The sequence below is a fragment of the Pseudophryne corroboree genome, chromosome 2 (assembly GCF_028390025.1).
Source record: "Pseudophryne corroboree isolate aPseCor3 chromosome 2, aPseCor3.hap2, whole genome shotgun sequence".
Lineage (NCBI taxonomy): Eukaryota > Metazoa > Chordata > Amphibia > Anura > Myobatrachidae > Pseudophryne > Pseudophryne corroboree.
The window spans coordinates 12,800,248-12,816,355 of record NC_086445.1 but is presented as its reverse complement, the minus strand read 5'-3'; the positions used below and the strand labels follow the sequence as shown (position 1 = coordinate 12,816,355).

General features: G+C 41.8%; 1 protein-coding gene across 4 annotated transcripts in view; it reads right to left on the bottom strand.

Moving 5' to 3' along the window:
- LOC134992764 (zinc finger protein 585B-like) overlaps positions 1-13,722 on the bottom strand; it is a 130,557-nt gene extending 116,835 nt beyond the window's left edge. The window contains exon 1 of one of the 4 annotated variants that reach the window (XM_063950810.1): positions 13,507-13,722. The gene's annotated coding sequence lies outside the window, so the exon portion shown is untranslated. Of the gene's footprint in view, positions 1-13,502 lie in introns of all 4 variants that reach the window. The other 3 variants (XM_063950808.1, XM_063950809.1, XM_063950807.1) reach the window with 3 other exon arrangements.
- Positions 13,723-16,108: the final 2,386 nt, after the last annotated feature.

Genomic DNA, 16,108 nt, shown 5'->3' with positions numbered 1-16,108 from the left:
AACCCGATGTTATTGTAACAATAACTATATACAAGTATTGCAGACAATCCGCACTTGGGATGGGCGCCCAGCATCCACTACGGACTACGAGAAATAGATTTATCGGTAAGTAAATTCTTATTTTCTCTGACGTCCTAGTGGATGCTGGGAACTCCGTAAGGACCATGGGGATTATACCAAAGCTCCCAAACGGGCGGGAGAGTGCGGATGACTCTGCAGCACCGAATGAGAGAACTCCAGGTCCTCCTCAGCCAGGGTATCAAATTTGTAGAATTTAGCAAACGTGTTTGCCCCTGACCAAGTAGCTGCTCGGCAAAGTTGTAAAGCCGAGACCCCTCGGGCAGCCGCCCAAGATGAGCCCACTTTCCTTGTGGAATGGGCTTTAACAGATTTTGGCTGTGGCAGTCCTGCCACAGAATGTGCAAGCTGAATTGTACTACAAATCCAACGAGCAATCGTCTGCTTAGAAGCAGGAGCACCCAGCTTGTTGGGTGCATACAGGATGAACAGCGAGTCAGATTTTCTGACTCCAGCCGTCCTGGAAACATATATTTTCCGGCCTTGACAACGTCTAGCAACTTGGAGTCCTCCAAGTCCCTAGTAGCCGCAGGCACCACAATAGGTTGGTTCAGGTGGACGCTGAAACCACCTTAGGGAGAAACTGAGGACGAGTCCTCAATTCCGCCCTGTCCGAATGGAAAATCAGATAAGGGCTTTTACAGGATAAAGCCGCCAATTCTGACACGCGCCTGGCCCAGGCCAGAGCCAACAGCATGACCACTTTTCCTGTGAGATATTTTAACTCCATAGATTTAAGTGGGTCAAACCAATGTGACTTTTGGGACCCAAAAACTACATTGAGATCCCAAGGTGCCACTGAAGGCACCAAAGGAGACTGTATATGCAGTACCCCTTTTACAAACGTCTGAACTTCAGGGACTGAAGCTAGTTCTTTTTGGAAGAAAATTGACAGAGCCGAAATTTGAACCTTAATGGACCCCAATTTCAGGCCCATAGACACTCCTGTTTGCAGGAAATGCAGGAATCGTCGAATTTCCTCCGTCGGGCCTTACTGGCCTCGCACCACGCAACATATTTTCGCCAAATGCGGTGATAATGTTTTGCGGTTACATCCTTCCTGGCTTTGATCAGGATAGGGATGACTTCATCCGGAATGCCTTTTTCCTTCAGGATCCGGCGTTCAACCGCCATGCCGTCAAACGCAGCCGCGGTAAGTCTTGGAACAGACAGGGTACTTGCTGGAGCAGGTCCCTTCTTAGAGGTAGAGGCTACGGATCCTCCGTGAGCATCTCTTGAAGTTCCGGTTACCAAATCCTTATTGGCCAATCCGGAGCCACGAATATAGTGCTTACTCCTCTCCATCTTATCAATCTCAGTACCTTGGGTATGAGAGGCAGAGGAGGGAACCCATACACTGATTGGTACACCCACGGTGTTACCAGAGCCTTTACAGCTATTGACTGAGGGTCCCTTGACCTGGCGCAATACCTGTCGAGTTTTTCCCAACGGTTTATAATCATGTGGAGGACTTCTGGGTGAAGTTCCCACTCTCCCGGGTGGAGGTCGTGCTGAGGAAATCTGCTTCCCAGTTGTCCACTCCCGGAATGAATACTGCTGACAGTGCTATCACATGGTTTTCCGCCCAGCGAAGAATCCTTGCAGCTTCTGCCATTGCCCTCCTGCTTCTTGTGGCACCCTGTCTGTTTACGTGGGTGACTGCCGTAATGTTGTCCGACTGGATCAACACCGGCTGACCTTGAAGCAGAGGTCTTGCTAAGCTTAGAGCATTGTAAATGGCCCTTAGCTTCAGATATTTATGTGAAGTGATGTCTCCAGGCTTGACCATAAGCCCTGGATATTCCTTCCCTGTGTGACTGCTCCCCAGCCTCGCAGGCTGGCCTCCGTGGTCACCAGGACCCAGTCCTGAATGCCGAATCTGCGGCCCTCTAGAAGATGAGCACTCTGCAACCACCACAGGAGGGATACCCCTGTCCTTGGTGACACGGTTATCCGCTGATGCATCTGAAGATGCGACCCGGACCATTTTTCCAGTAGGTCCCACTGGAAAGTCCTTGCGTGGAATCTGCCAAATGGGATTGCTTCGTAGGAAGCCACCATTTTTACACAGAACCCTTGTGCATTGATGCACTGAGACTTGGCTCGGTTTTAGGAGGTTCCTGACTAGCTCGGATAACTCCCTGGCTTTCTCCTCCGGGAGAAACACCTTCTTTCTGGACTGTGTCCAGGATCATCCCTAGGAACAGAAGACAAGTCGTCGGAACCAGCTGCGATTTTGGAATATTGAGAATCCAATCGTGCTGCCGCAACACTACCTGAGATAGTGCTACACTGACCTCCAACTGTTCCCTGGATCTTACCCTTATCAGGGAATCGTCCAAGTAAAGAATAACTAAAATTCCCTTCCTTCGAAGGAATATCATCATTTCGGTCCTTACTTTAGTAAAGACCCGGGGTGCCGTGGACCATCCCTACGGCAGCGTCTGAACTGATAGTGACAGTTCTGTACCATAACCTGAGGTACCCTTGGTGAGAAGGGTAAATTTTTTGACATGAAGGTAAGCATCCTTGATGTCCCGAGACATCATGTAGTCCCCTTCTTCCAGGTTCGCAATCACTGCTCTGAGTGACTCAATCTTGAATTTGAACCTCTGTATTCAAAGATTTTAGATTTAGAATCGGTCTCACCGAGCCGTCTGGCTTCGGTACCACAATAGTGTGGAATAATACCCCGTTACCTTTTGCAGGAGGGGTACCTTGATTATCACCTGCTGGGAATACAGCTTGTGAATGGCTTCCAAAACTGCCTCCCTGTCAGAGGGAGACGTCGGTAAAACCGACTTTTGGAAACGGCGAGGGGGAGACGTCTCGAATTCCAATTTGTACCCCTGAAATATTACCTGAAGGATCCAGGGGTCTACTTGCGAGTGAGCCCACTGCGCACTGAAATTCATTGAGAACGGGCCCCCACCGTGCCTGAGCTTGTAAAGCCCTAGCATCATACTGAGGGCTTGGCAGAGGCGGGAAAGGGTTTCTGTTCCTGGGAACTGGCTCATCTCTGTAGCCTTTTTCCTCTCCCTCTGTCACGAGCAGAAAAGAGGAACCTTTTGTCCGCTTGCCAACAAAGGACTGCGCCTGATAATACCGCGTCTTATTTTGAGAGGCGACCTGGGGTACAAACGTGGATATCCCAGCTGTTGCCGTGGCCACCAGGTCTGAAAGACCGACCCCAAATGCCTTTTTTAAGGCAATACTTCCAAATGCCGTTTGGAATCCGCCTCACCTGACCACTTTACTGGTAGAATTGGGCAACGCACTTATACTTGATGCCAGTCGGCAATATTCCGCTGTGCATCTCGCATATATTTTAAATGCTCTATAGGCAATAATATACTGTCCTTATCTAGGATATCAATATTTCCAGTCAGGGAATCCGACCACGCCAACCCAGCACTGCACATACAGGCTGAGGCGATTGCTGGTCGCAGTATAACACCAGTATGTGTGTAAATACATTTTAGGATACCCTCCTGCTTTCTATCAGCAGGATCCTTAAGGGCGGCCATCTCAGGAGAGGGTAGAGCCCTTGTTCTTACAAGCGTGTGAGCGCCTTATCCCCCCTAGGGGGTGTTTCCCAACGCACCCTAACCTCTGGCGGGAAAAGGTATACTGCCAATAACTTTTTAGAAATTATCAATTGTTATCGGGGGGAAACCCACGCATCATCACACACCTCATTTTATTTCTCAGATTCAGGAAAACTACAGGTAGTTTTTCCTCACCAAACATAATACCCCTTTTTGGTGGTACTCATAATATCAGAAATGTGTAAACATTTTCCCTTGCCTCAATCATGTAACGTGTGGCCCTATTGAAAATCACGGTTGTCTCTTCACCGTCGACACAGGAGTCAGTATCCGTGTCGTCGTCTGTATCTGCCATCTGAGGTAACGGGCGCTTTAGAGCCCCTGACGGCCTATGAGACGTCTGGACAGGCACAAGCTGAGTAGCCGGCTGTCTCATGTCAACCACTGTCTTTATACAGAGCTGACACTGTCACGTAATTTTCAACAGTACATCCACTCAGGTGTCGACCCCCTAGGGGGTGACATCACGATTACAGACAATCTGCTCCGTCTCCACATCATTTTTCTCCTCATACATGTCGACACAAACGTACCGACACACAGCACACACACAGGGAATGCTCTGATAGAGGACAGGACCCCACTAGCCCTTTGGGGAGACAGAGGGAGAGTTTGCCAGCACACACCAAAGCGCTATAAACTGTATAGGGACAACCTTATAATAAGTGTCTATCCCTTATAGCTGCTTATATATATTTTTAGCCAAATAAGTGCCCCCCCTCTCTGTGTACCCTGTTTCTGTAGTGCAGTGCAGGGGAGAGTCTGGGAGCCTTCCTACCAGCGGAGCTGTGTGGGAAAATGGCGCCGTGTGCTGAGGAGATAGGCCCCGCCTCCTTCTCGGCGGGCTCTTCTCCCGCTTTTATCTGGAAAACTGGCAGGGGTTAAATACATCCATATAGCCCAGGGGCTATATGTGATGTATTTTTTGCCATAGGAGGTATTTACATTGCTGCCCAGGGCGCCCCCCCCCAGCGCCCTGCACCCTCAGTGACCGCAGTGTGAAGTGTGCTGGGAGCAATGGCGCACAGCTGCAGTGCTGTGCGCTACCTTAATGAAGACAGGAACGTCTTCTGCCGCCGATTTCTGGACCTCTTCACTCTTCAGCATCTGTAAGGGGGCCGGCGGCGCGGCTCCGGGACCCATCCAGGCTGTACCTGTGATCGTCCCTCTGGAGCTAATGTCCAGTAGCCAAGAAGCCCAATCCACTCTGCACGCAGGTGAGTTCGCTTCTTCTCCCCTTAGTCCCACGATGCAGTGAGCCTGTTGCCAGCAGGTCTCACTGAAAATAAAAAACCTATTTAAACTTTACTTCTAAGCAGCTCAGGAGAGCCACCTAGCCTGCACCCTTCTCGTTCGGGCACAAAAATCTAACTGAGGCTTGGAGGAGGGTCATAGGGGGAGGAGCCAGTGCACACCACCTGATCCTAAAGCTTTACTTTTGTGCCCTGTCTCCTGCGGAGCCGCTATTCCCCATGGTCCTTACGGAGTCCCAGCATCCACTTAGGACGTCAGAGAAATTATAGTGGTGTACAGTACAGTTATATACCTGTGTAATATTATACCGGTGTACAGTACATTTATATACCTGTGTGTAATATTATACCGGTGTACTGTACAGTTATATACCTGTGTAATATTATACCGGTGTACTGTACAGTTATATACCTGTGTAAGATTATACCGGTGTACAGTACAGTTATATACCTGTGTAAGATTATACCGGTGTACAGTACAGGTATATACCTGTGTAAGATTATACCGGTGTACAGTACAGTTATATACCTGTGTAATATTATACCGGTGTACAGTAGTTATATACCTGTGTAATATTATACCGGTGTACAGTAGTTATATACCTGTGTAATATTATACCGGTGTACTGTACAGTTATATACCTGTGTAATATTATACCGGTGTACAGTACAGTTATATACCTGTGTAATATTATACCAGTGTACTGTACAGTTATATACCTGTGTAATATTATACCGGTGTACAGTACAGTTATATACCTGTGTAATATTATACCGGTGTACAGTACAGTTATATACCTGTGTAATATTATACCGGTGTACTGTACAGTTATATACCTGTGTAATATTATACCGGCGTACTGTACAGTTATATACCTGTGTAATATTATACCGGTGTACAGTACAGTTATATACCTGTGTAATATTATACCAGTGTACAGTACAGTTATATACCTGTGTAATATTATACCGGTGTACTGTACAGTTATATACCTGTGTAATATTATACCAGTGTACTGTACAGTTATATAGCTGTGTAATATTATACCGGTGTACTGTACAGTTATATAGCTGTGTAATATTATACCGGTGTACTGTACAGTTATATACCTGTGTAATATTATACCGGTGTACAGTACAGTTATATACCTGTGTAAGATTATACCGGTGTACAGTACAGTTATATACCTGTGTAAGATTATACCGGTGTACAGTACAGGTATATACCTGTGTAAGATTATACCGGTGTACAGTACAGTTATATACCTGTGTGTAATATTATACCGGTGTACAGTACAGTTATATACCTGTGTAATATTATACCGGTGTACTGTACAGTTATATACCTGTGTAATATTATACCGGTGTACAGTACAGTTATATACCTGTGTAATATTATACCGGTGTACAGTACAGTTATATACCTGTGTAATATTATACCGGTGTACTGTACAGTTATATACCTGTGTAATATTATAGCGGTGTACAGTACAGTTATATACCTGTGTAATATTATACCGGTGTACAGTAGTTATATACCTGTGTAATATTATACCGGTGTACAGTAGTTATATACCTGTGTAATATTATACCGGTGTACTGTACAGTTATATACCTGTGTAATATTATACCGGTGTACAGTACAGTTATATACCTGTGTAATATTATACCGGTGTACTCAGTACAGTTATATACCTGTGTAATATTATACCGGTGTACTGTACAGTTATATACCTGTGTAATATTATACCGGTGTACAGTACAGTTATATACCTGTGTAATATTATACCGGTGTACAGTAGTTATATACCTGTGTAATATTATACCGGTGTACAGTAGTTATATACCTGTGTAATATTATACCGGTGTACAGTACAGTTATATACCTGTGTAATATTATACCAGTGTACAGTAGTTATATACCTGTGTAATATTATACCGGTGTACAGTACAGTTATATACCTGTGTAATATTATACCAGTGTACAGTAGTTATATACCTGTGTAATATTATACCAGTGTACAGTACAGTTATGTACCTGTGTAATATTATACCAGTGTACTGTACAGTTATATACCTGTGTAATATTATACCAGTGTACTGTACAGTTATATACCTGTGTAATATTATACCGGTGTACAGTACAGTTATATACCTGTGTAATATTATACCGGTGTACAGTACAGTTATATACCTGTGTAATATTATACCGGTGTACAGTAGTTATATACCTGTGTAATATTATACCGGTGTACAGTAGTTATATACCTGTGTAATATTATACCAGTGTACAGTACAGTTATATACCGGTGTAATATTATACCGGTGTACAGTACAGTTATATACCTGTGTGTAATATTATACCGGTGTACAGTAGTTATATACCTGTGTAATATTATACCGGTGTACAGTACAGTTATATACCTGTGTAATATTATACCGGTGTACAGTAGTTATATACCTGTGTAATATTATACCGGTGTACAGTACAGTTATATACCTGTGTGTAATATTATACCAGTGTACAGTAGTTATATACCTGTGTAATATTATACCGGTGTACAGTACAGTTATATACCTGTGTAATATTATACCGGTGTACAGTACAGTTATATACCTGTGTAATATTATACCAGTGTACAGTACAGTTATATACCGGTGTAATATTATACCGGTGTACAGTACAGTTATATACCGGTGTAATATTATACCGTGTACAGTACAGTTATATACCTGTGTAATATTATACCGGTGTACTGTACAGTTATATACCTGTGTAATATTATACCGGTGTACAGTACAGTTATATACCTGTGTAATATTATACCGGTGTACAGTACAGTTATATACCTGTGTAATATTATACCAGTGTACAGTACAGTTATATACCGGTGTAATATTATACCGGTGTACAGTACAGTTATATATCGGTGTAATATTATACCGGTGTACAGTAGTTATATACCTGTGTAATATTATACCGGTGTACAGTACAGTTATATACCTGTGTAATATTATACCTGTGTACTGTACAGTTATATACCTGTGTAATATTATACCAGTGTACGGTGCAGTTACATACCTGTGTAATATTATACCAGTGTACAGTACAGTTATATACCTGTGTAATATTATACCGGTGTACAGTACAGTTATATACCTGTGTAATATTATACCGGTGTACAGTACAGTTATGTACCTGTGTAATATTATACCAGTGTACAGTACAGTTATATACCGGTGTAATATTATACCGGTGTACAGTACAGTTATATACCTGTGTAATATTATACTGTGTGTACTGTACAGTTATATACCTGTGTAATATTATACCGGTGTACTGTACAGTTATATACCTGTGTAATATTATACCGGTGTACAGTACAGTTATATACCTGTGTAATATTATACCGGTGTACAGTACAGTTATATACCTGTGTAATATTATACCGGTGTACAGTAGTTATATACCTGTGTAATATTATACCGGTGTACAGTACAGTTATGTACCTGTGTAATATTATACCAGTGTACAGTAGTTATATACCTGTGTAATATTATACCGGTGTACTGTACAGTTATATACCTGTGTAATATTATACCAGTGTACAGTAGTTATATACCTGTGTAATATTATACCGGTGTACTGTACAGTTATATACCTGTGTAATATTATACCGGTGTACAGTACAGTTATATACCTGTGTAATATTATACCGGTGTACAGTACAGTTATATACCTGTGTAATATTATACCGGTGTACTGTACAGTTATATACCTGTGTAATATTATACCGGTGTACAGTACAGTTATATACCTGTGTAATATTATACCGGTGTACTGTACAGTTATATACCTGTGTAATATTATACCGGTGTACAGTACAGTTATATACCTGTGTAATATTATACCGGTGTACAGTACAGTTATGTACCTGTGTAATATTATACCAGTGTACAGTACAGTTATATACCTGTGTAATATTATACCAGTGTACTGTACAGTTATATACCTGTGTAATATTATACCGGTGTACAGTACAGTTATATACCTGTGTAATATTATACCGGTGTACAGTAGTTATATACCTGTGTAATATTATACCAGTGTACTGTACAGTTATATACCTGTGTAATATTATACCAGTGTACTGTACAGTTATATACCTGTGTAATATTATACCGGTGTACAGTAGTTATATACCTGTGTAATATTATACCAGTGTACTGTACAGTTATATACCTGTGTAATATTATACCGGTGTACAGTACAGTTATATACCTGTGCAATATTATACCGGTGTACAGTACAGTTATATACCTGTGTAATATTATACCGGTGTACAGTACAGTTATATACCTGTGTAATATTATACCGGTGTACTGTACAGTTATATACCTGTGTAATATTATACCGGTGTACAGTAGTTATATACCTGTGTAATATTATACCAGTGTACTGTACAGTTATATACCTGTGTAATATTATACCGGTGTACAGTACAGTTATATACCTGTGTAATATTATACCGGTGTACAGTACAGTTATATACCTGTGTAATATTATACCGGTGTACAGTAGTTATATACCTGTGTAATATTATACCGGTGTACTGTACAGTTATATACCTGTGTAATATTATACCGGTGTACAGTACAGTTATATACCTGTGTAATATTATACCGGTGTACAGTACATTTATATACCTGTGTGTAATATTATACCGGTGTACTGTACAGTTATATACCTGTGTAATATTATACCGGTGTACTGTACAGTTATATACCTGTGTAAGATTATACCGGTGTACAGTACAGTTATATACCTGTGTAAGATTATACCGGTGTACAGTACAGGTATATACCTGTGTAAGATTATACCGGTGTACAGTACAGTTATATACCTGTGTAATATTATACCGGTGTACAGTAGTTATATACCTGTGTAATATTATACCGGTGTACAGTAGTTATATACCTGTGTAATATTATACCGGTGTACTGTACAGTTATATACCTGTGTAATATTATACCGGTGTACAGTACAGTTATATACCTGTGTAATATTATACCAGTGTACTGTACAGTTATATAGCTGTGTAATATTATACCGGTGTACTGTACAGTTATATACCTGTGTAATATTATACCAGTGTACTGTACAGTTATATAGCTGTGTAATATTATACCGGTGTACTGTACAGTTATATAGCTGTGTAATATTATACCGGTGTACTGTACAGTTATATACCTGTGTAATATTATACCGGTGTACAGTACAGTTATATACCTGTGTAAGATTATACCGGTGTACAGTACAGTTATATACCTGTGTAAGATTATACCGGTGTACAGTACAGGTATATACCTGTGTAAGATTATACCGGTGTACAGTACAGTTATATACCTGTGTGTAATATTATACCGGTGTACAGTACAGTTATATACCTGTGTAACATTATACCGGTGTACTGTACAGTTATATACCTGTGTAATATTATACCGGTGTACTGTACAGTTATATACCTGTGTAATATTATAGCGGTGTACAGTACAGTTATATACCTGTGTAATATTATACCGGTGTACAGTAGTTATATACCTGTGTAATATTATACCGGTGTACAGTAGTTATATACCTGTGTAATATTATACCGGTGTACTGTACAGTTATATACCTGTGTAATATTATACCGGTGTACAGTACAGTTATATACCTGTGTAATATTATACCGGTGTACTGTACAGTTATATACCTGTGTAATATTATACCGGTGTACAGTACAGTTATATACCTGTGTAATATTATACCGGTGTACAGTAGTTATATACCTGTGTAATATTATACCGGTGTACAGTAGTTATATACCTGTGTAATATTATACCGGTGTACAGTACAGTTATATACCTGTGTAATATTATACCAGTGTACAGTAGTTATATACCTGTGTAATATTATACCGGTGTACAGTACAGTTATATACCTGTGTAATATTATACCAGTGTACAGTAGTTATATACCTGTGTAATATTATACCGGTGTACAGTACAGTTATGTACCTGTGTAATATTATACCAGTGTACTGTACAGTTATATACCTGTGTAATATTATACCAGTGTACTGTACAGTTATATACCTGTGTAATATTATACCGGTGTACAGTACAGTTATATACCTGTGTAATATTATACCGGTGTACAGTACAGTTATGTACCTGTGTAATATTATACCAGTGTACAGTACAGTTATATACCGGTGTAATATTATACCGGTGTACAGTACAGTTATATACCTGTGTGTAATATTATACCGGTGTACAGTAGTTATATACCTGTGTAATATTATACCGGTGTACAGTACAGTTATATACCTGTGTAATATTATACCGGTGTACAGTACAGTTATATACCTGTGTAATATTATACCGGTGTACAGTACAGTTATATACCTGTGTGTAATATTATACCAGTGTACAGTAGTTATATACCTGTGTAATATTATACCGGTGTACAGTACAGTTATATACCTGTGTAATATTATACCGGTGTACTGTACAGTTATATACCTGTGTAATATTATACCGGTGTACAGTACAGTTATATACCTGTGTAATATTATACCAGTGTACAGTACAGTTATATACCGGTGTAATATTATACCGGTGTACAGTACAGTTATATACCGGTGTAATATTATACCGGTGTACAGTACAGTTATATACCTGTGTAATATTATACCGGTGTACTGTACAGTTATATACCTGTGTAATATTATACCGGTGTACAGTACAGTTATATACCTGTGTAATATTATACCGGTGTACAGTACAGTTATATACCTGTGTAATATTATACCAGTGTACAGTACAGTTATATACCGGTGTAATATTATACCGGTGTACAGTACAGTTATATACCGGTGTAATATTATACCGGTGTACAGTAGTTATATACCTGTGTAATATTATACCGGTGTACAGTACAGTTATATACCTGTGTAATATTATACCGGTGTACTGTACAGTTATATACCTGTGTAATATTATACCAGTGTACGGTGCAGTTACATACCTGTGTAATATTATACCAGTGTACAGTACAGTTATATACATGTGTAATATTATACCGGTGTACAGTACAGTTATATACCTGTGTAATATTATACCGGTGTACAGTACAGTTATGTACCTGTGTAATATTATACCAGTGTACAGTACAGTTATATACCGGTGTAATATTATACCGGTGTACAGTACAGTTATATACCTGTGTAATATTATACTGTGTGTACTGTACAGTTATATACCTGTGTAATATTATACCGGTGTACTGTACAGTTATATACCTGTGTAATATTATACCGGTGTACAGTACAGTTATATACCTGTGTAATATTATACCGGTGTACAGTACAGTTATATACCTGTGTAATATTATACCGGTGTACAGTAGTTATATACCTGTGTAATATTATACCGGTGTACAGTACAGTTATGTACCTGTGTAATATTATACCAGTGTACAGTAGTTATATACCTGTGTAATATTATACCGGTGTACTGTACAGTTATATACCTGTGTAATATTATACCAGTGTACAGTAGTTATATACCTGTGTAATATTATACCGGTGTACTGTACAGTTATATACCTGTGTAATATTATACCGGTGTACTGTACAGTTATATACCTGTGTAATATTATACCGGTGTACTGTACAGTTATATACCTGTGTAATATTATACCGGTGTACAGTACAGTTATATACCTGTGTAATATTATACCGGTGTACAGTACAGTTATATACCTGTGTAATATTATACCGGTGTACAGTAGTTATATACCTGTGTAATATTATACCGGTGTACAGTAGTTATATACCTGTGTAATATTATACCAGTGTACAGTACAGTTATATACCGGTGTAATATTATACCGGTGTACAGTACAGTTATATACCTGTGTGTAATATTATACCGGTGTACAGTAGTTATATACCTGTGTAATATTATACCGGTGTACAGTACAGTTATATACCTGTGTAATATTATACCGGTGTACAGTAGTTATATACCTGTGTAATATTATACCGGTGTACAGTACAGTTATATACCTGTGTGTAATATTATACCAGTGTACAGTAGTTATATACCTGTGTAATATTATACCGGTGTACAGTACAGTTATATACCTGTGTAATATTATACCGGTGTACAGTACAGTTATATACCTGTGTAATATTATACCGGTGTACAGTACAGTTATATACCGGTGTAATATTATACCGGTGTACAGTACAGTTATATACCTGTGTAATATTATACCAGTGTACAGTAGTTATATACCTGTGTAATATTATACCGGTGTACTGTACAGTTATATACCTGTGTAATATTATACCGGTGTACTGTACAGTTATATACCTGTGTAATATTATACCGGTGTACAGTACAGTTATATACCTGTGTAATATTATACCGGTGTACAGTAGTTATATACCTGTGTAATATTATACCGGTGTACTGTAGTTATATTGCCCTGTACATGTATATGGAGGGTTACCCGCCTCGGCGTCACCTGTCCGGCCGCCCGTCACATCCCATCCCTCCTCCCGGCAGGTGCGGCCTGTGCTGTGCCCGAGCCTCGGGATCTTCCTGGTGACACAGCCGCTCTACCAGCCTCCAGCCGCGGCCTGACCCGGCCAGCCCGCCCCGCCCACTTCCGGCACTCTGCGGCATCTCCGAACGGCCGAACTACATCTCCCGGCACGCAGCGCGGCGCGCCTATGTATGCACGCACATATGTTTCCCCCGGGGAGAAACTTCGTATCTCATCGTTCCTAGAGCTGACAGTTCCTACACGCAGGAGGCCAGGGCTTCCCTCCATCATCTGCATAATAATGCTCGCCCCGCCCATCCATGGCCAGCGGGCAGTAGATTGTGCTTGGAGTCATTAGCCCACATTAGTGGACAAGTTGGGAGGAACATGGGCTCTCAGGGTGCGTGGTGGAGAGTAAGGCTGGAGCACAGGCCTCAGAATCTCCCCTGTTATACACTGCGCTGTGTAGTATCTGTATCCCTCCCTATTGTGTATGTGGCACATCAGATATACTGTAAGGCCGGGTACACAAACCATGGCATTGCCCACACACACGGATACAATTCAGGGATTTTGGAATGATCCCTCGTTCCGTCCTTCATTAAAACTGCACCAGGTGGTCACATGCAATGGATTTTGATTGGCCATGCAGCACGGCCAACCAGAAGATATCGCACGCCACCCGCGGGAGAACGCAATCGGACATACACACGGCCTATGTTGTGCTGACATGTGCACCCCCTTAGCGGCCTGCGTCATCCTATAAAATAAGATTTTACTCACCGGTAAATCTATTTCACGTAGTCCGTAGTGGATGCTGGGGACTCCGTAAGGACCATGGGGAATAGACGGGCTCCGCAGGAGACTGGGCACTCTAAAGAAAGATTTAGTACTACTGGTGTGCACTGGCTCCTCCCACTATGACCCTCCTCCAGACCTCAGTTAAGGAAACTGTGCCCGGAAGAGCTGACACAATAAGGAAGGATTTTGGAATCCAGGGTAAGACTCATACCAGCCACACCAATCACACCGTATAATTCGTGATAAACTTACCCAGTCAACAGTATGAACCATAACAGAGCATCAACAATGGATGCCAACATAACGTAACCCTTTATTAAGCAAATAGCTATGTACAAGTATTGCAGAAAGTCCGCACTTGGGACGGGCGCCCAGCATCCACTACGGACTACGAGAAATAGATTTACCGGTGAGTAAAATCTTATTTTCTCTAACGTCCTAGTGGATGCTGGGGACTCCGTAAGGACCATGGGGATTATACCAAAGCTCCCAAACGGGCGGGAGAGTGCGGATGACTCTGCAGCACCGAATGGGCAAACACAAGGTCCTCATCAGCCAGGGTATCAAACTTGTAGAACTTAGCAAATGTGTTTGTACCCGACCAAGTAGCTGCTCGGCAAAGCTGTAATGCCGAGACCCCTCGGGCAGCCGCCCAAGAAAAGCCCACTTTCCTTGTGGAATGGGCTTTCACTGATTTTGGATGCGGCACACCAACCGCAGAATGAGCCTGCTGAATCGTGCTACAGATCCAGCGAGCAATGGTTTGCTTTGAAGCAGGAGCACCCAGCTTGTTGGATACATACAGGATAAACAGCGAGTCAGTCTTCCCGACTCCAGCCGTCCTGGCTACATAGATCTTCAAAGCCCTGACTACATCAAGCAACTTGGAATCCTCCAAGTCAGTAGTAGCCGCAGGCACCACAATAGTTTGGTTCAAATGAAAAGATGACACCACCTTCGGCAGAAATTGCGGACGAGTCCGTAATTCTGCCCTGTCCATATGGAAAACCAGATAGGGGCTTTTACATGACAAAGCCGCCAATTCTGACACACGCCTAGCCGAAGCTAAGGCCAATAGCATGACCACCTTCCACGTGAGATACTTTAGCTCCACGGTCTTAAGTGGCTCAAACCAGTGGGATTTCAGGAAACCCAACACCACGTGGAGATCCCAAGGTGCCACTGGTGGCACAAAAGGGGGCTGAATATGCAGCACTCCCTTAACAAATGTCTGAACTTCAGGAAGAGAAGCCAGTTCCTTTTGAAAGAAAATGGATAGGGCCGAAATCTGGACCTTTATGGACCCCAACTTCAGGCCCATAGTCACTCCAGACTGTAGGAAGTGCAGGAACCGGCCCAGCTGGAATTCCTCTGTAGGGGCCTTCCTGGCCTCACACCAGGCAACATATTTTCGCCATATACGGTGATAGTGTCTTGCTGTCACGTCCTTCCTAGCCTTTATCAGCGTAGGAATAACTTACTCTGGAATGCCTTTTTCCGCTAGGATCCTGCGTTCAACCGCCATGCCGTCAAAAGCAGCCGCGGTAAGTCTTGGAACAGACAGGGCCCCTGTTGCAACAGGTCCTGTCTGAGAGGCAGAGGCCATGGGTCCTCTGTGAGCATTTCTTGCAGTTCCGGGTACCAAGTCCTTCTTGGCCAATCCGGAACAATGAGTATTGTTCTCACTCCTCTTTTTCTTACGATTCTCAGCACCTTGGGTATGAGAGGAAGAGGAGGAAACACATAGACCGACTGGAACACCCACGGTG